The 17,083-nt window shown below is 46.6% G+C and overlaps 1 non-coding gene and 34 pseudogenes across 1 annotated transcript; all 35 read left to right on the plus strand.

Moving 5' to 3' along the window:
* Positions 1-174: 174 nt before the first annotated feature.
* On the plus strand, positions 175-293 carry LOC133566660 (5S ribosomal RNA; annotated as a pseudogene).
* Positions 294-661: 368 nt separating this feature from the next.
* Positions 662-780, plus strand: LOC133566215 (5S ribosomal RNA; annotated as a pseudogene).
* A 364-nt stretch (positions 781-1,144) lies between these two features.
* On the plus strand, positions 1,145-1,263 carry LOC133565494 (5S ribosomal RNA; annotated as a pseudogene).
* Positions 1,264-1,631: 368 nt separating this feature from the next.
* Positions 1,632-1,750, plus strand: LOC133566807 (5S ribosomal RNA; annotated as a pseudogene).
* A 364-nt stretch (positions 1,751-2,114) lies between these two features.
* LOC133565111 (5S ribosomal RNA) lies at positions 2,115-2,233 on the plus strand (annotated as a pseudogene).
* Positions 2,234-2,601: 368 nt separating this feature from the next.
* Positions 2,602-2,720, plus strand: LOC133566820 (5S ribosomal RNA; annotated as a pseudogene).
* Positions 2,721-3,088: 368 nt separating this feature from the next.
* On the plus strand, positions 3,089-3,207 carry LOC133566832 (5S ribosomal RNA; annotated as a pseudogene).
* Positions 3,208-3,571: 364 nt separating this feature from the next.
* On the plus strand, positions 3,572-3,690 carry LOC133565421 (5S ribosomal RNA; annotated as a pseudogene).
* Positions 3,691-4,054: 364 nt separating this feature from the next.
* On the plus strand, positions 4,055-4,173 carry LOC133565178 (5S ribosomal RNA; annotated as a pseudogene).
* Positions 4,174-4,537: 364 nt separating this feature from the next.
* LOC133566908 (5S ribosomal RNA) lies at positions 4,538-4,656 on the plus strand (annotated as a pseudogene).
* A 368-nt stretch (positions 4,657-5,024) lies between these two features.
* LOC133566844 (5S ribosomal RNA) lies at positions 5,025-5,143 on the plus strand (annotated as a pseudogene).
* A 364-nt stretch (positions 5,144-5,507) lies between these two features.
* LOC133567745 (5S ribosomal RNA) lies at positions 5,508-5,626 on the plus strand (annotated as a pseudogene).
* A 364-nt stretch (positions 5,627-5,990) lies between these two features.
* On the plus strand, positions 5,991-6,109 carry LOC133565095 (5S ribosomal RNA; annotated as a pseudogene).
* A 367-nt stretch (positions 6,110-6,476) lies between these two features.
* LOC133566209 (5S ribosomal RNA) lies at positions 6,477-6,595 on the plus strand (annotated as a pseudogene).
* A 364-nt stretch (positions 6,596-6,959) lies between these two features.
* On the plus strand, positions 6,960-7,078 carry LOC133565093 (5S ribosomal RNA; annotated as a pseudogene).
* A 364-nt stretch (positions 7,079-7,442) lies between these two features.
* LOC133565495 (5S ribosomal RNA) lies at positions 7,443-7,561 on the plus strand (annotated as a pseudogene).
* Positions 7,562-7,925: 364 nt separating this feature from the next.
* LOC133567796 (5S ribosomal RNA) lies at positions 7,926-8,044 on the plus strand. Its single transcript, XR_009809478.1, has one exon. It is a non-coding gene; the product is annotated as a 5S ribosomal RNA (ribosomal RNA).
* Positions 8,045-8,408: 364 nt separating this feature from the next.
* LOC133565180 (5S ribosomal RNA) lies at positions 8,409-8,527 on the plus strand (annotated as a pseudogene).
* A 364-nt stretch (positions 8,528-8,891) lies between these two features.
* On the plus strand, positions 8,892-9,010 carry LOC133565496 (5S ribosomal RNA; annotated as a pseudogene).
* A 368-nt stretch (positions 9,011-9,378) lies between these two features.
* Positions 9,379-9,497, plus strand: LOC133565096 (5S ribosomal RNA; annotated as a pseudogene).
* Positions 9,498-9,861: 364 nt separating this feature from the next.
* Positions 9,862-9,980, plus strand: LOC133566040 (5S ribosomal RNA; annotated as a pseudogene).
* A 368-nt stretch (positions 9,981-10,348) lies between these two features.
* LOC133565098 (5S ribosomal RNA) lies at positions 10,349-10,467 on the plus strand (annotated as a pseudogene).
* Positions 10,468-10,831: 364 nt separating this feature from the next.
* On the plus strand, positions 10,832-10,950 carry LOC133566856 (5S ribosomal RNA; annotated as a pseudogene).
* A 364-nt stretch (positions 10,951-11,314) lies between these two features.
* Positions 11,315-11,433, plus strand: LOC133565497 (5S ribosomal RNA; annotated as a pseudogene).
* Positions 11,434-11,801: 368 nt separating this feature from the next.
* Positions 11,802-11,920, plus strand: LOC133566620 (5S ribosomal RNA; annotated as a pseudogene).
* Positions 11,921-12,284: 364 nt separating this feature from the next.
* Positions 12,285-12,403, plus strand: LOC133566041 (5S ribosomal RNA; annotated as a pseudogene).
* A 368-nt stretch (positions 12,404-12,771) lies between these two features.
* LOC133565099 (5S ribosomal RNA) lies at positions 12,772-12,890 on the plus strand (annotated as a pseudogene).
* Positions 12,891-13,254: 364 nt separating this feature from the next.
* LOC133566868 (5S ribosomal RNA) lies at positions 13,255-13,373 on the plus strand (annotated as a pseudogene).
* A 364-nt stretch (positions 13,374-13,737) lies between these two features.
* LOC133565498 (5S ribosomal RNA) lies at positions 13,738-13,856 on the plus strand (annotated as a pseudogene).
* Positions 13,857-14,224: 368 nt separating this feature from the next.
* On the plus strand, positions 14,225-14,343 carry LOC133566621 (5S ribosomal RNA; annotated as a pseudogene).
* Positions 14,344-14,707: 364 nt separating this feature from the next.
* On the plus strand, positions 14,708-14,826 carry LOC133566880 (5S ribosomal RNA; annotated as a pseudogene).
* Positions 14,827-15,190: 364 nt separating this feature from the next.
* Positions 15,191-15,309, plus strand: LOC133565181 (5S ribosomal RNA; annotated as a pseudogene).
* A 364-nt stretch (positions 15,310-15,673) lies between these two features.
* Positions 15,674-15,792, plus strand: LOC133565183 (5S ribosomal RNA; annotated as a pseudogene).
* A 368-nt stretch (positions 15,793-16,160) lies between these two features.
* LOC133566623 (5S ribosomal RNA) lies at positions 16,161-16,279 on the plus strand (annotated as a pseudogene).
* Positions 16,280-16,643: 364 nt separating this feature from the next.
* On the plus strand, positions 16,644-16,762 carry LOC133566892 (5S ribosomal RNA; annotated as a pseudogene).
* The last annotated feature ends 321 nt before the right edge of the window (positions 16,763-17,083 follow it).

Consider the following 17,083-nt stretch of genomic DNA (forward strand, 5'->3'; position numbering starts at 1 on the left):
GACCCATGTGCCTCAAGGCACTTCAGTGCTAACATTGGGGCAAAAGTCCAAAGAGTTACATAGGCTGAGAAAAAGAGCAGTGATTATTGTATCACACACGTGTAGCTCATTGCAGAAAGCTCCTGTCAACCAGCTTGCCACATTTAAAAATTTAATTCTGAGGACAGCCTCTCGGCTTACGGCCATACTACCCGAAGATCGCCCGATCTCGTTTGATCTCGGAAGCTAAGCTGGGTCTGCCCTGGTTAGTACTGGGTTGGGAGACTGCCTAGGAATACCAGGTGCTGTAGGCTTTTAGCGATGCTCCCAGTATAGGGCGCACTTTCTCCCTTTTGTTTTTTTCACAATGGCTATAGATACTTGCCACACTTGTCAAAACGCTACATTATGCTCGCCCAAACAAACCGCTGGTCTCCACCCAAAACATGTTTGTTTAGTTTTGACTCGGTCTGAAATTTATAGCAAGATTTGCAGTGTCGCCAACAGTGACCCATGTGCCTCAAGGCACTTCAGTGCTAACAGTGGGGCAAAAGTCCAAAGAGTTACATAGGCTGAGAAAAAGAGCAGTGATTATTGTATCACACACGTGTAGCTCATTGCAGAAAGGTCCTGTCAACCAGCTTGCCACATTTAAAAATTGAATTCTGAGGACGGCATCTCGGCTTACGCCCATACTACCCGAAGATCGCCCGATCTCGTCTGATCTCGGAAGCTAAGCTGGGTCTGGCCTGGTTAGTACTTGGATGGGAGACTGCCTAGGAATACCAGGTGCTGTAGGCTTTTAGCGATGCTCCCAGTATAGGGCGCACTTTCTCCCTTTTGTTTTTGTCACAATGGCTATAGATACTTGCCACACTTGTCAAAACGCTACATGATGCTCGTCCAAACAAAACGCTGGTCTCCACCCATAACAAGTTTAGTTTTGACTCGGTCTGAAATTTATAGCAAGATTTGCAGTGTCGCCAACAGTGACCCATGTGCCTCAAGGCACTTCAGTTCTAACAGTGGGGCAAAAGTCCAAAGAGTTACATAAGCTGAGAAAAAGAGCAGTGATTATTTTATCACACACGTGTAGCTCATTGCAGAAAGGTCCTGTCAACCAGCTTGCCACATTTAAAAATGTAATTCTGAGGACAGCCTCTCGGCTTACGGCCATACTACCCGAAGATCGCCCGATCTCGTTTGATCTCGGAAGCTAAGCTGGGTCTGGCCTGGTTAGTACTGGGTTGGGAGACTGCCTAGGAATACCAGGTGCTGTAGGCTTTTAGCGATGCTCCCAGTATAGGGCGCACTTTCTCCCTTTTGTTTTTTTCACAATGGCTATAGATACTTGCCACACTTGTCAAAACGCTACATTATGCTCGCCCAAACAAACCGCTGGTCTCCACCCAAAACATGTTTGTTTAGTTTTGACTCGGTCTGAAATTTATAGCAAGATTTGCAGTGTCGCCAACAGTGACCCATGTGCCTCAAGGCACTTCTGTGCTAACAGTGGGGCAAAAGTCCAAAGAGTTACATAGGCTGAGAAAAAGAGCAGTGATTATTGTATCACACACGTGTAGCTCATTGCAGAAAGGTCCTGTCAACCAGCTTGCCACATTTAAAAATTGAATTCTGAGGACGGCATCTCGGCTTACGGCCATACTACCCGAAGATCGCCCGATCTCGTCTGATCTCGGAAGCTAAGCTGGGTCTGGCCTGGTTAGTACTTGGATGGGAGACTGCCTAGGAATACCAGGTGCTGTAGGCTTTTAGCGATGCTCCCAGTATAGGGCGCACTTTCTCCCTTTTGTTTTTGTCACAATGGCTATAGATACTTGCCACACTTGTCAAAACGCTACATTATGCTCGTCCAAACAAAACGCTGGTCTCCACCCAAAACAAGTTTAGTTTTGACTCGGTCTGAAATTTATAGCAAGATTTGCAGTGTCGCCAACAGTGACCCATGTGCCTCAAGGCACTTCAGTGCTAACAGTGGGGCAAAAGTCCAAAGAGTTACATAAGCTGAGAAAAAGAGCAGTGATTATTTTATCACACACGTGTAGCTCATTGCAGAAAGGTCCTGTCAACCAGCTTGCCACATTTAAAAATTTAATTCTGAGGACAGCCTCTCGGCTTACGGCCATACTACCCGAAGATCGCCCGATCTCGTTTGATCTCGGAAGTTAAGCTGGGTCTGGCCTGGTTAGTACTGGGTTGGGAGACTGCCTAGGAATACCAGGTGCTGTAGGCTTTTAGCGATGCTCCCAGTATAGGGCGCACTTTCTCCCTTTTGTTTTTTTCACAATGGCTATAGATACTTGCCACACTTGTCAAAACGCTACATTATGCTCGCCCAAACAAACCGCTGGTCTCCACCCAAAACATGTTTGTTTAGTTTTGACTCGGTCTGAAATTTATAGCAAGATTTGCAGTGTCGCCAACAGTGACCCATGTGCCTCAAGGCACTTCAGTGCTAACAGTGGGGCAAAAGTCCAAAGAGTTACATAGGCTGAGCAAAAGAGCAGTGATTATTGTATCACACACGTGTAGCTCATTGCAGAAAGTTCCTGTCAACCAGCTTGCCACATTTAAAAATTGGATTCTGAGGACTGCCTCTCGGCTTACGGCCATACTACCCGAAGATCGCCCGATCTCGTCTGATCTCGGAAGCTAAGCTGGGTCTGGCCTGGTTAGTACTTGGATGGGAGACTGCCTAGGAATACCAGGTGCTGTAGGCTTTTAGCGATGCTCCCAGTATAGGGCGCACTTTCTCCCTTTTGTTTTTTTCACAATGGCTATAGATACTTGCCACACTTGTCAAAACGCTACATTATGCTCGCCCAAACAAACCGCTGGTCTCCACCCAAAACATGTTTGTTTAGTTTTGACTCGGTCTGAAATTTATAGCAAGATTTGCAGTGTCGCCAACAGTGACCCATGTGCCTCAAGGCACTTCAGTGCTAACAGTGGGGCAAAAGTCCAAAGAGTTACATAGGCTGAGAAAAAGAGCAGTGATTATTGTATCACACACGTGTAGCTCATTGCAGAAAGTTCCTGTCAACCAGCTTGCCACATTTAAAAATTGAATTCTGAGGACGGCATCTCGGCTTACGGCCATACTACCCGAAGATCGCCCGATCTCGTCTGATCTCGGAAGCTAAGCTGGGTCTGGCCTGGTTAGTACTTGGATGGGAGACTGCCTAGGAATACCAGGTGCTGTAGGCTTTTAGCGATGCTCCCAGTATAGGGCGCACTTTCTCCCTTTTGTTTTTGTCACAATGGCTATAGATACTTGCCACACTTGTCAAAACGCTACATGATGCTCGTCCAAACAAAACGCTGGTCTCCACCCAAAACATGTTTAGTTTTGACTCGGTCTGAAATTTATAGCAAGATTTGCAGTGTCGCCAACAGTGACCCATGTGCCTCAAGGCACTTCAGTGCTAACAGTGGGGCAAAAGTCCAAAGAGTTACATAGGCTGAGAAAAAGAGCAGTGATTATTGTATCACACACGTGTAGCTCATTGCAGAAAGTTCCTGTCAACCAGCTTGCCACATTTAAAAATTGAATTCTGAGGACTGCCTCTCGGCTTACGGCCATACTACCCGAAGATCACCCGATCTCGTCTGATTTCGGAAGCTAAGCTGGGTCTGGCCTGGTTAGTACTTGGATGGGAGACTGCCTAGGAATACCAGGTGCTGTAGGCTTTTAGCGATGCTCCCAGTATAGGGCGCACTTTCTCCCTTTTGTTTTTGTCACAATGGCTATAGATACTTGCCACACTTGTCAAAACGCTACATTATGCTCGTCCAAACAAAACGCTGGTCTCCACCCAAAACATGTTTAGTTTTGACTCTGTCTGAAATTTATAGCAAGATTTGCAGTGTCGCCAACAGTGACCCATGTGCCTCAAGGCACTTCAGTGCTAACAGTGGGGCAAAAGTCCAAAGAGTTACATAGGCTGAGAAAAAGAGCAGTGATTATTGTATCACACACGTGTAGCTCATTGCAGAAAGTTCCTGTCAACCAGCTTGCCACATTTAAAAATTGGATTCTGAGGACTGCCTCTCGGCTTACGGCCATACTACCCGAAGATCGCCCGATCTCGTCTGATCTCGGAAGCTAAGCTGGGTCTGGCCTGGTTAGTACTTGGTTGGGAGACTGCCTAGGAATACCAGGTGCTGTAGGCTTTTAGCGATGCTCCCAGTATAGGGCGCACTTTCTCCCTTTTGTTTTTGTCACAATGGCTATTGATACTTGCCACACTTGTCAAAACGCTACATTATGCTCGTCCAAACAAAACGCTGGTCTCCACCCAAAACAAGTTTAGTTTTGACTCGGTCTGAAATTTATAGCAAGATTTGCAGTGTCGCCAACAGTGACCCATGTGCCTCAAGGCACTTCAGTTCTAACAGTGGGGCAAAAGTCCAAAGAGTTACATAAGCTGAGAAAAAGAGCAGTGATTATTTTATCACACACGTGTAGCTCATTGCAGAAAGGTCCTGTCAACCAGCTTGCCACATTTAAAAATGTAATTCTGAGGACAGCCTCTCGGCTTACGGCCATACTACCCGAAGATCGCCCGATCTCGTTTGATCTCGGAAGCTAAGCTGGGTCTGGCCTGGTTAGTACTGGGTTGGGAGACTGCCTAGGACTACCAGGTGCTGTAGGCTTTTAGCGATGCTCCCAGTATAGGGCGCACTTTCTCCCTTTTGTTTTTTTCACAATGGCTATAGATACTTGCCACACTTGTCAAAACGCTACATTATGCTCGCCCAAACAAACCGCTGGTCTCCACCCAAAACATGTTTGTTTAGTTTTGACTCGGTCTGAAATTTATAGCAAGATTTGCCGTGTCGCCAACAGTGACCCATGTGCCTCAAGGCACTTCTGTGCTAACAGTGGGGCAAAAGTCCAAAGAGTTACATAGGCTGAGAAAAAGAGCAGTGATTATTGTATCACACACGTGTAGCTCATTGCAGAAAGGTCCTGTCAACCAGCTTGCCACATTTAAAAATTGAATTCTGAGGACGGCATCTCGGCTTACGGCCATACTACCCGAAGATCGCCCGATCTCGTCTGATCTCGGAAGCTAAGCTGGGTCTGGCCTGGTTAGTACTTGGATGGGAGACTGCCTAGGAATACCAGGTGCTGTAGGCTTTTAGCGATGCTCCCAGTATAGGGCGCACTTTCTCCCTTTTGTTTTTGTCACAATGGCTATAGATACTTGCCACACTTGTCAAAACGCTACATGATGCTCGTCCAAACAAAACGCTGGTCTTCACCCAAAACATGTTTAGTTTTGACTCGGTCTGAAATTTATAGCAAGATTTGCAGTGTCGCCAACAGTGACCCATGTGCCTCAAGGCACTTCAGTGCTAACAGTGGGGCAAAAGTCCAAAGAGTTACATAGGCTGAGAAAAAGAGCAGTGATTATTGTATCACACACGTGTAGCTCATTGCAGAAAGTTCCTGTCAACCAGCTTGCCACATTTAAAAATTGAATTCTGAGGACTGCCTTTCGGCTTACGGCCATACTACCCGAAGATCGCCCGATCTCGTCTGATCTCGGAAGCTAAGCTGGGTCTGGCCTGGTTAGTACTTGGATGGGAGACTGCCTAGGAATACCTGGTGCTGTAGGCTTTTAGCGATGCTCCCAGTATAGGGCGCACTTTCTCCCTTTTGTTTTTGTCACAATGGCTATAGATACTTGCCACACTTGTCAAAACGCTACATTATGCTCGTCCAAACAAAACGCTGATCTCCACCCAAAACATGTTTAGTTTTGACTCGGTCTGAAATTTATAGCAAGATTTGCAGTGTCGCCAACAGTGACCCATGTGCCTCAAGGCACTTCAGTGCTAACAGTGGGGCAAAAGTCCAAAGAGTTACATAAGCTGAGAAAAAGAGCAGTGATTATTTTATCACACACGTGTAGCTCATTGCAGAAAGGTCCTGTCAACCAGCTTGCCACATTTAAAAATTTAATTCTGAGGACAGCCTCTCGGCTTACGGCCATACTACCCGAAGATCGCCCGATCTCGTTTGATCTCGGAAGCTAAGCTGGGTCTGGCCTGGTTAGTACTTGGATGGGAGACTGCCTAGGAATACCAGGTGCTGTAGGCTTTTAGCGATGCTCCCAGTATAGGGCGCACTTTCTCCCTTTTGTTTTTTTCACAATGGATATAGATACTTGCCACACTTGTCAAAACGCTACATTATGCTCGCCCAAACAAACCGCTGGTCTCCACCCAAAACATGTTTGTTTAGTTTTGACTCGGTCTGAAATTTATAGCAAGATTTGCAGTGTCGCCAACAGTGACCCATGTGCCTCAAGGCACTTCAGTGCTAACAGTGGGGCAAAAGTCCAAAGAGTTACATAGGCTGAGAAAAAGAGCAGTGATTATTGTATCACACACGTGTAGCTCATTGCAGAAAGGTCCTGTCAACCAGCTTGCCACATTTAAAATTTAATTCTGAGGACTACCTCTCGGCTTACGGCCATACTACCCGAAGATCGCCCGATCTCGTCTGATCTCGGAAGCTCAGCTGGGTCTGGCCTGGTTAGTACTTGGATGGGAGACTGCCTAGGAATACCAGGTGCTGTAGGCTTTTAGCGATGCTCCCAGTATAGGGCGCACTTTCTCCCTTTTGTTTTTGTCACAATGGCTATAGATACTTGCCACACTTGTCAAAACGCTACATGATGCTCGTCCAAACAAAACGCTGGTCTCCACCCAAAACATGTTTAGTTTTGACTCGGTCTGAAATTTATAGCAAGATTTGCAGTGTCGCCAACAGTGACCCATGTGCCTCAAGGCACTTCAGTGCTAACAGTGGGGCAAAAGTCCAAAGAGTTACATAGGCTGAGAAAAAGAGCAGTGATTATTGTATCACACACGTGTAGCTCATTGCAGAAAGTTCCTGTCAACCAGCTTGCCACATTTAAAAATTGGATTCTGAGGACTGCCTCTCGGCTTACGGCCATACTACCCGAAGATCGCCCGATCTCGTCTGATCTCGGAAGCTAAGCTGGGTCTGGCCTGGTTAGTACTTGGTTGGGAGACTTCCTAGGAATACCAGGTGCTGTAGGCTTTTAGCGATGCTCCCAGTATAGGGCGCACTTTCTCCCTTTTGTTTTTGTCACAATGGCTATTGATACTTGCCACACTTGTCAAAACGCTACATTATGCTCGTCCAAACAAAACGCTGGTCTCCACCCAAAACATGTTTAGTTTTGACTCGGTCTGAAATTTATAGCAAGATTTGCAGTGTTGCCAACAGTGACCCATGTGCCTCAAGGCACTTCAGTGCTAACATTGGGGCAAAAGTCCAAAGAGTTACATAGGCTGAGAAAAAGAGCAGTGATTATTGTATCACACACGTGTAGCTCATTGCAGAAAGGTCCTGTCAACCAGCTTGCCACATTTAAAAATTTAATTCTGAGGACAGCCTCTCGGCTTACGGCCATACTACCCGAAGATCGCCCGATCTCGTTTGATCTCGGAAGCTAAGCTGGGTCTGGCCTGGTTAGTACTGGGTTGGGAGACTGCCTAGGAATACCAGGTGCTGTAGGCTTTTAGCGATGCTCCCAGTATAGGGCGCACTTTCTCCCTTTTGTTTTTGTCACAATGGCTATAGATACTTGCCACACTTGTCAAAACGCTACATGATGCTCGTCCAAACAAAACGCTGGTCTCCACCCAAAACATGTTTAGTTTTGACTCGGTCTGAAATTTATAGCAAGATTTGCAGTGTCGCCAACAGTGACCCATGTGCCTCAAGGCACTTCAGTGCTAACAGTGGGGCAAAAGTCCAAAGAGTTACATAGGCTGAGAAAAAGAGCAGTGATGATTGTATCACACACGTGTAGCTCATTGCAGAAAGTTCCTGTCAACCAGCTTGCCACATTTAAAAATTGAATTCTGAGGACTGCCTCTCGGCTTACGGCCATACTACCCGAAGATCACCCGATCTCGTCTGATCTCGGAAGCTAAGCTGGGTCTGGCCTGGTTAGTACTTGGATGGGAGACTGCCTAGGAATACCAGGTGCTGTAGGCTTTTAGCGATGCTCCCAGTATAGGGCGCACTTTCTCCCTTTTGTTTTTGTCACAATGGCTATAGATACTTGCCACACTTGTCAAAACGCTACATTATGCTCGTCCAAACAAAACGCTGGTCTCCACCCAAAACATGTTTAGTTTTGACTCTGTCTGAAATTTATAGCAAGATTTGCAGTGTCGCCAACAGTGACCCATGTGCCTCAAGGCACTTCAGTGCTAACAGTGGGGCAAAAGTCCAAAGAGTTACATAGGCTGAGAAAAAGAGCAGTGATTATTGTATCACACACGTGTAGCTCATTGCAGAAAGTTCCTGTCAACCAGCTTGCCACATTTAAAAATTGGATTCTGAGGACTGCCTCTCGGCTTACGGCCATACTACCCGAAGATCGCCCGATCTCGTCTGATCTCGGAAGCTAAGCTGGGTCTGGCCTGGTTAGTACTTGGTTGGGAGACTGCCTAGGAATACCAGGTGCTGTAGGCTTTTAGCGATGCTCCCAGTATAGGGCGCACTTTCTCCCTTTTGTTTTTGTCACAATGGCTATTGATACTTGCCACACTTGTCAAAACGCTACATTATGCTCGTCCAAACAAAACGCTGGTCTCCACCCAAAACAAGTTTAGTTTTGACTCGGTCTGAAATTTATAGCAAGATTTGCAGTGTCGCCAACAGTGACCCATGTGCCTCAAGGCACTTCAGTTCTAACAGTGGGGCAAAAGTCCAAAGAGTTACATAAGCTGAGAAAAAGAGCAGTGATTATTTTATCACACACGTGTAGCTCATTGCAGAAAGGTCCTGTCAACCAGCTTGCCACATTTAAAAATGTAATTCTGAGGACAGCCTCTCGGCTTACGGCCATACTACCCGAAGATCGCCCGATCTCGTTTGATCTCGGAAGCTAAGCTGGGTCTGGCCTGGTTAGTACTGGGTTGGGAGACTGCCTAGGAATACCAGGTGCTGTAGGCTTTTAGCGATGCTCCCAGTATAGGGCGCACTTTCTCCCTTTTGTTTTTTTCACAATGGCTATAGATACTTGCCACACTTGTCAAAACGCTACATTATGCTCGCCCAAACAAACCGCTGGTCTCCACCCAAAACATGTTTGTTTAGTTTTGACTCGGTCTGAAATTTATAGCAAGATTTGCAGTGTCGCCAACAGTGACCCCTGTGCCTCAAGGCACTTCTGTGCTAACAGTGGGGCAAAAGTCCAAAGAGTTACATAGGCTGAGAAAAAGAGCAGTGATTATTGTATCACACACGTGTAGCTCATTGCAGAAAGGTCCTGTCAACCAGCTTGCCACATTTAAAAATTGAATTCTGAGGACGGCATCTCGGCTTACGGCCATACTACCCGAAGATCGCCCGATCTCGTTTGATCTCGGAAGCTAAGCTGGGTCTGGCCTGGTTAGTACTTGGATGGGAGACTGCCTAGGAATACCAGGTGCTGTAGGCTTTTAGCGATGCTCCCAGTATAGGGCGCACTTTCTCCCTTTTGTTTTTGTCACAATGGCTATAGATACTTGCCACACTTGTCAAAACGCTACATGATGCTCGTCCAAACAAAACGCTGGTCTCCACCCAAAACATTTTTAGTTTTGACTCGGTCTGAAATTTATAGCAAGATTTGCAGTGTCGCCAACAGTGACCCATGTGCCTCAAGGCACTTCAGTGCTAACAGTGGGGCAAAAGTCCAAAGAGTTACATAGGCTGAGAAAAAGAGTAGTGATTATTGTATCACACACGTGTAGCTCATTGTAGAAAGGTCCTGTCAACCAGCTTGCCACATTTAAAAATTGAAGTCTGAGGACTGCGTCTCGGCTTACGGCCATACTACCCGAAGATCGCCCGATCTCGTCTGAGCTCGGAAGCTAAGCTGGGGCTGGCCTGGTTAGTACTTGGATGGGAGACTGCCTAGGAATACCAGGTGCTGTAGGCTTTTAGCGATGCTCCCAGTATAGGGCGCACTTTCTCCCTTTTGTTTTTTTCACAATGGCTATAGATACTTGCCACACTTGTCAAAACGCTACATTATGCTCGCCCAAACAAACCGCTGGTCTCCACCCAAAACATGTTTGTTTAGTTTTGACTCGGTCTGAAATTTATAGCAAGATTTGCAGTGTCGCCAACAGTGACCCCTGTGCCTCAAGGCACTTCTGTGCTAACAGTGGGGCAAAAGTCCAAAGAGTTACATAGGCTGAGAAAAAGAGCAGTGATTATTGTATCACACACGTGTAGCTCATTGCAGAAAGGTCCTGTCAACCAGCTTGCCACATTTAAAAATTGAATTCTGAGGACGGCATCTCGGCTTACGGCCATACTACCCGAAGATCGCCCGATCTCGTTTGATCTCGGAAGCTAAGCTGGGTCTGGCCTGGTTAGTACTTGGATGGGAGACTGCCTAGGAATACCAGGTGCTGTAGGCTTTTAGCGATGCTCCCAGTATAGGGCGCACTTTCTCCCTTTTGTTTTTGTCACAATGGCTATAGATACTTGCCACACTTGTCAAAACGCTACATGATGCTCGTCCAAACAAAACGCTGGTCTCCACCCAAAACATTTTTAGTTTTGACTCGGTCTGAAATTTATAGCAAGATTTGCAGTGTCGCCAACAGTGACCCATGTGCCTCAAGGCACTTCAGTGCTAACAGTGGGGCAAAAGTCCAAAGAGTTACATAGGCTGAGAAAAAGAGCAGTGATTATTGTATCACACACGTGTAGCTCATTGCAGAAAGTTCCTGTCAACCAGCTTGCCACATTTAAAAATTGAATTCTGAGGACTGCCTTTCGGCTTACGGCCATACTACCCGAAGATCGCCCGATCTCGTCTGATCTCGGAAGCTAAGCTGGGTCTGGCCTGGTTAGTACTTGGATGGGAGACTGCCTAGGAATACCAGGTGCTGTAGGCTTTTAGCGATGCTCCCAGTATAGGGCGCACTTTCTCCCTTTTGTTTTTGTCACAATGGCTATAGATACTTGCCACACTTGTCAAAACGCTACATTATGCTCGTCCAAACAAAACGCTGGTCTCCACCCAAAACAAGTTTAGTTTTGACTCGGTCTGAAATTTATAGCAAGATTTGCAGTGTCGCCAACAGTGACCCATGTGCCTCAAGGCACTTCAGTGCTAACAGTGGGGCAAAAGTCCAAAGAGTTACATAAGCTGAGAAAAAGAGCAGTGATTATTTTATCACACACGTGTAGCTCATTGCAGAAAGGTCCTGTCAACCAGCTTGCCACATTTAAAAATTTAATTCTGAGGACAGCCTCTCGGCTTACGGCCATACTACCCGAAGATCGCCCGATCTCGTTTGATCTCGGAAGCTAAGCTGGGTCTGGCCTGGTTAGTACTGGGTTGGGAGACTGCCTAGGAATACCAGGTGCTGTAGGCTTTTAGCGATGCTCCCAGTATAGGGCGCACTTTCTCCCTTTTGTTTTTTTCACAATGGCTATAGATACTTGCCACACTTGTCAAAACGCTACATTATGCTCGCCCAAACAAACCGCTGGTCTCCACCCAAAACATGTTTGTTTAGTTTTGACTCGGTCTGAAATTTATAGCAAGATTTGCAGTGTCGCCAACAGTGACCCATGTGCCTCAAGGCACTTCAGTGCTAACAGTGGGGCAAAAGTCCGAAGAGTTACATAGGCTGAGAAAAAGAGCAGTGATTATTGTATCACACACGTGTAGCTCATTGCAGAAAGGTCCTGTCATCCAGCTTGCCACATTTAAAAATTGAATTCTGAGGACGGCATCTCGGCTTACGGCCATACTACCCGAAGATCGCCCGATCTCGTCTGATCTCGGAAGCTAAGCTGGGTCTGGGCTGGTTAGTACTTGGATGGGAGACTGCCTAGGAATACCAGGTGCTGTAGGCTTTTAGCGATGCTCCCAGTATAGGGCGCACTTTCTCCCTTTTGTTTTTGTCACAATGGCTATAGATACTTGCCACACTTGTCAAAACGCTACATGATGCTCGTCCAAACAAAACGCTGGTCTCCACCCAAAACATGTTTAGTTTTGACTCGGTCTGAAATTTATAGCAAGATTTGCAGTGTCGCCAACAGTGACCCATGTGCCTCAAGGCACTTCAGTGCTAACAGTGGGGCAAAAGTCCAAAGAGTTACATAGGCTGAGAAAAAGAGCAGTGATTATTGTATCACACACGTGTAGCTCATTGCAGAAAGTTCCTGTCAACCAGCTTGCCACATTTAAAAATTGAATTCTGAGGACTGCCTTTCGGCTTACGGCCATACTACCCGAAGATCGCCCGATCTCGTCTGAGCTCGGAAGCTAAGCTGGGGCTGGCCTGGTTAGTACTTGGATGGGAGACTGCCTAGGAATACCAGGTGCTGTAGGCTTTTAGCGATGCTCCCAGTATAGGGCGCACTTTCTCCCTTTTGTTTTTTTCACAATGGCTATAGATACTTGCCACACTTGTCAAAACGCTACATTATGCTCGCCCAAACAAACCGCTGGTCTCCACCCAAAACATGTTTGTTTAGTTTTGACTCGGTCTGAAATTTATAGCAAGATTTGCAGTGTCGCCAACAGTGACCCCTGTGCCTCAAGGCACTTCTGTGCTAACAGTGGGGCAAAAGTCCAAAGAGTTACATAGGCTGAGAAAAAGAGCAGTGATTATTGTATCACACACGTGTAGCTCATTGCAGAAAGGTCCTGTCAACCAGCTTGCCACATTTAAAAATTGAATTCTGAGGACGGCATCTCGGCTTACGGCCATACTACCCGAAGATCGCCCGATCTCGTTTGATCTCGGAAGCTAAGCTGGGTCTGGCCTGGTTAGTACTTGGATGGGAGACTGCCTAGGAATACCAGGTGCTGTAGGCTTTTAGCGATGCTCCCAGTATAGGGCGCACTTTCTCCCTTTTGTTTTTGTCACAATGGCTATAGATACTTGCCACACTTGTCAAAACGCTACATGATGCTCGTCCAAACAAAACGCTGGTCTCCACCCAAAACATTTTTAGTTTTGACTCGGTCTGAAATTTATAGCAAGATTTGCAGTGTCGCCAACAGTGACCCATGTGCCTCAAGGCACTTCAGTGCTAACAGTGGGGCAAAAGTCCAAAGAGTTACATAGGCTGAGAAAAAGAGCAGTGATTATTGTATCACACACGTGTAGCTCATTGCAGAAAGTTCCTGTCAACCAGCTTGCCACATTTAAAAATTGAATTCTGAGGACTGCCTTTCGGCTTACGGCCATACTACCCGAAGATCGCCCGATCTCGTCTGATCTCGGAAGCTAAGCTGGGTCTGGCCTGGTTAGTACTTGGATGGGAGACTGCCTAGGAATACCAGGTGCTGTAGGCTTTTAGCGATGCTCCCAGTATAGGGCGCACTTTCTCCCTTTTGTTTTTGTCACAATGGCTATAGATACTTGCCACACTTGTCAAAACGCTACATTATGCTCGTCCAAACAAAACGCTGGTCTCCACCCAAAACAAGTTTAGTTTTGACTCGGTCTGAAATTTATAGCAAGATTTGCAGTGTCGCCAACAGTGACCCATGTGCCTCAAGGCACTTCAGTGCTAACAGTGGGGCAAAAGTCCAAAGAGTTACATAAGCTGAGAAAAAGAGCAGTGATTATTTTATCACACACGTGTAGCTCATTGCAGAAAGGTCCTGTCAACCAGCTTGCCACATTTAAAAATTTAATTCTGAGGACAGCCTCTCGGCTTACGGCCATACTACCCGAAGATCGCCCGATCTCGTTTGATCTCGGAAGCTAAGCTGGGTCTGGCCTGGTTAGTACTGGGTTGGGAGACTGCCTAGGAATACCAGGTGCTGTAGGCTTTTAGCGATGCTCCCAGTATAGGGCGCACTTTCTCCCTTTTGTTTTTTTCACAATGGCTATAGATACTTGCCACACTTGTCAAAACGCTACATTATGCTCGCCCAAACAAACCGCTGGTCTCCACCCAAAACATGTTTGTTTAGTTTTGACTCGGTCTGAAATTTATAGCAAGATTTGCAGTGTCGCCAACAGTGACCCATGTGCCTCAAGGCACTTCAGTGCTAACAGTGGGGCAAAAGTCCGAAGAGTTACATAGGCTGAGAAAAAGAGCAGTGATTATTGTATCACACACGTGTAGCTCATTGCAGAAAGGTCCTGTCATCCAGCTTGCCACATTTAAAAATTGAATTCTGAGGACGGCATCTCGGCTTACGGCCATACTACCCGAAGATCGCCCGATCTCGTCTGATCTCGGAAGCTAAGCTGGGTCTGGGCTGGTTAGTACTTGGATGGGAGACTGCCTAGGAATACCAGGTGCTGTAGGCTTTTAGCGATGCTCCCAGTATAGGGCGCACTTTCTCCCTTTTGTTTTTGTCACAATGGCTATAGATACTTGCCACACTTGTCAAAACGCTACATGATGCTCGTCCAAACAAAACGCTGGTCTCCACCCAAAACATGTTTAGTTTTGACTCGGTCTGAAATTTATAGCAAGATTTGCAGTGTCGCCAACAGTGACCCATGTGCCTCAAGGCACTTCAGTGCTAACAGTGGGGCAAAAGTCCAAAGAGTTACATAGGCTGAGAAAAAGAGCAGTGATTATTGTATCACACACGTGTAGCTCATTGCAGAAAGTTCCTGTCAACCAGCTTGCCACATTTAAAAATTGAATTCTGAGGACTGCCTTTCGGCTTACGGCCATACTACCCGAAGATCGCCCGATCTCGTCTGATCTCGGAAGCTAAGCTGGGTCTGGCCTGGTTAGTACTTGGATGGGAGACTGCCTAGGAATACCAGGTGCTGTAGGCTTTTAGCGATGCTCCCAGTATAGGGCGCACTTTCTCCCTTTTGTTTTTGTCACAATGGCTATAGATACTTGCCACACTTGTCAAAACGCTACATTATGCTCGTCCAAACAAAACGCTGGTCTCCACCCAAAACAAGTTTAGTTTTGACTCGGTCTGAAATTTATAGCAAGATTTGCAGTGTCGCCAACAGTGACCCATGTGCCTCAAGGCACTTCAGTGCTAACAGTGGGGCAAAAGTCCAAAGAGTTACATAGGCTGAGAAAAAGAGCAGTGATTATTGTATCACACACGTGTAGCTCATTGCAGAAAGGTCCTGTCAACCAGCTTGCCACATTTAAAAATTGAATTCTGAGGACGGCATCTCGGCTTACGGCCATACTACCCGAAGATCGCCCGATCTCGTCTGATCTCGGAAGCTAAGCTGGGTCTGGCCTGGTTAGTACTTGGTTGGGAGACTGCCTAGGAATACCAGGTGCTGTAGGCTTTTAGCGATGCTCCCAGTATAGGGCGCACTTTCTCCCTTTTGTTTTTGTCACAATGGCTATTGATACTTGCCACACTTGTCAAAACGCTACATTATGCTCGTCCAAACAAAACGCTGGTCTCCACCCAAAACATGTTTAGTTTTGACTCGGTCTGAAATTTATAGCAAGATTTGCAGTGTCGCCAACAGTGACCCATGTGCCTCAAGGCACTTCAGTGCTAACAGTGGGGCAAAAGTCCAAATAGTTACATAGGCTGAGAAAAAGAGCAGTGATTATTGTATCACACACGTGTAGCTCATTGCAGAAAGTTCCTTTCAACCAGCTTGCCACATTTAAAAATTGGATTCTGAGGACTGCCTCTCGGCTTACGGCCATACTACCCGAAGATCGCCCGATCTCGTCTGATCTCGGAAGCTAAGCTGGGTCTGGCCTGGTTAGTACTTGGTTGGGAGACTGCCTAGGAATACCAGGTGCTGTAGGCTTTTAGCGATGCTCCCAGTATAGGGCGCACTTTCTCCCTTTTGTTTTTGTCACAATGGCTATTGATACTTGCCAAACTTGTCAAAACGCTGCATTATGCTCGTCCAAACAAACCGCTGGTCTCCACCCAAAACATGTTTGTTTAGTTTTGACTCGGTCTGAAATTTATAGCAAGATTTGCAGTGTCGCCAACAGTGACCCATGTGCCTCAAGGCACTTCAGTGCTAACAGTGGGGCAAAAGTCCAAAGAGTTACATAGGCTGAGAAAAAGGGCAGTGATTATTGTATCACACACGTGTAGCTCATTGCAGAAAGGTCCTGTCATCCAGCTTGCCACATTTAAAATTTGAATTCTGAGGACGGCATCTCGGCTTACGGCCATACTACCCGAAGATCGCCCGATCTCGTCTGATCTCGGAAGCTAAGCTGGGTCTGGGCTGGTTAGTACTTGGATGGGAGACTGCCTAGGAATACCAGGTGCTGTAGGCTTTTAGCGATGCTCCCAGTATAGGGCGCACTTTCTCCCTTTTGTTTTTGTCACAATGGCTATAGATACTTGCCACACTTGTCAAAAGGCTACATGATGCTCGTCCAAACAAAACGCTGGTCTCCACCCAAAACATGTTTAGTTTTGACTCGGTCTGAAATTTATAGCAAGATTTGCAGTGTCGCCAACAGTGACCCATGTGCCTCAAGGCACTTCAGTGCTAACAGTGGGGCAAAAGTCCAAAGAGTTACATAGGCTGAGAAAAAGAGCAGTGATTATTGTATCACACACGTGTAGCTCATTGCAGAAAGTTCCTGTCAACCAGCTTGCCACATTTAAAAATTGGATTCTGAGGACTGCCTCTCGGCTTACGGCCATACTACCCGAAGATCGCCCGATCTCGTCTGATCTCGGAAGCTAAGCTGGGTCTGGCCTGGTTAGTACTTGGATGGGAGACTGCCTAGGAATACCAGGTGCTGTAGGCTTTTAGCGATGCTCCCAGTATAGGGCGCACTTTCTCCCTTTTGTTTTTGTCACAATGGCTATTGATACTTGCCACACTTGTCAAAACGCTACATTATGCTCGTCCAAACAAAACGCTGGTCTCCACCCAAAACATGTTTAGTTTTGACTCGGTCTGAAATTTATAGCAAGATTTGCAGTGTCGCCAACTGTGACCCATGTGCCTCAAGGCACTTCAGTGCTAACAGTGGGGCAAAAGTCCAAAGAGTTACATAGGCTGAGAAAAAGAGCAGTGATTATTGTATCACACACGTGTAGCTCATTGCAGAAAGTTCCTGTCAACC

The sequence above is a fragment of the Nerophis ophidion genome, linkage group LG13, assembly GCF_033978795.1.
Source record: "Nerophis ophidion isolate RoL-2023_Sa linkage group LG13, RoL_Noph_v1.0, whole genome shotgun sequence".
Taxonomy (NCBI): Eukaryota; Metazoa; Chordata; class Actinopteri; order Syngnathiformes; family Syngnathidae; genus Nerophis; species Nerophis ophidion.